Source organism: Olea europaea, chromosome 10 (assembly GCF_002742605.1).
Source record: "Olea europaea var. sylvestris chromosome 10, O_europaea_v1, whole genome shotgun sequence".
Classification (NCBI taxonomy): Eukaryota; Viridiplantae; Streptophyta; class Magnoliopsida; order Lamiales; family Oleaceae; genus Olea; species Olea europaea.
In genome coordinates, this window is record NC_036246.1 from 5,490,419 (window position 1) to 5,492,059 (window position 1,641).

Below are 1,641 nucleotides of genomic sequence, written 5' to 3' on the forward strand. Positions count from 1 at the left end.
AGTACTTACTATACATTAGCTCCTTCTTGGTCTCGATTTTCATTAATAATTATATGGTACCCGTTTGCATTTTATTTTCCTCTTTCCGATTAATTTCTCAAAACCTAATAGATAATCAATAATGATTGATAATGAGAATGTTCAAGATTGAAGTTTTCGAACGTCAATTATCGATGTTTAATAATTTTATGTAATTAAAAGCGTTTAATAAATGTAGTAGAATGTATTCTTCTAATTGAGATCACAGAAGAAAAGTTGAGTTAATTATTTTTATGACATGTCGGTTTGATGCTTAATTCAGATGAATCTCTTTATCCATACAATTATGCTACATAGTAGCATTATTATGTCAGCCATTATGTCACATATTTTCTGGCAAAGTAGCATTATTATTATCCATAAGAGTTGCAGGCAAAATAAAAATAGATAGAGTAATTAAAAATTGTCCTGAAATATAAATATAATTATCTTTTAATAAGTAAATAAAAAGGACAATAAAGAAGGTAAATACAGTTCCAAGACTAAATGCATACCTCCCAAGCTTAATGCATGCACAAGAATCCACACCCCATTCATCACTTGGGAAGACAAACTCAAACTTTTTTCCTTAGATTTTTTTTTTTTTTTTTAAATTAGACAGACTGAAAAGTTAATTAGAGGAGTGATGATCCAAAAAAATGGAACTCGAGAACTGTGCATTCCAGCTAAACCTTCCCTACTCCAATTCTTGCTTAAAAATTTTGTATTCTGCATAGATTCAATCTGTACATTGTTCTGAATCGATCATGTGCCAACACCCAACAGCCATTAAATATATCAGATAATCCTTGTCATTGAATAGCTAGATCAACATATCTTAATCTCCGGTTGAGGATGAACAAAACATAATAAAATTGTTGATACATTTGAATAAAGATGGTAATATTCAGTTAATATTTTCTTAAAATGAAATATATATATAACCATCTATCCCTTGTTTGTGGTGGGTTGATTAGTATTTTTAATATGATATATTGGTTAATTAAGTGTAATTGGATAATGTCTTCTTGTTGTTGTTAAGTTGAATACTATAATTCCTTCTCATCACAATATAATCAAACTCTTAAACTCTTAGCATCCTCGTTGCGCTCGATCAGTGAGTTAGTATGCACCGTTTCAAGGGAAATTGTTTCTAGGCAAATCTTATGAATATCTTTGCACCTTACCTCTTTTATCATTGAGTAATTATCTAGGGGCCTTAGCTGGTGATCAGAGTTGTTTTCTTGTCGATGATGAAGCTTACTGGGGTATCTAATCCCATTCGCTCCCCTAGCTTTCGTCTCTCAGTGTCAGTGTCGGCCCAGCAGAGTGCTTTCGCCGTTGGTGTTCTTTCCGATCTCTACGCATTTCACCGCTCCACCGGAAATTCCCTCTGCCCCTACCGTACTCCAGTTTGGTAGTTTCCACCGCCCGCAGGACCTCCCCTACAGTATCGTCACCGCAGTAGAGTTTAACCACCAAGTTCGGGATAATATCGAACCATGAACGAAGAAAGGCATGAGAGAAAAGCCTATTGTGATTTAGGTCCTATTAGTATCCATGATACAAGTCGAATCCTAGATGTAGAAATAGAAGAAGGTGGACCCTCTCTCCATCGAAAGA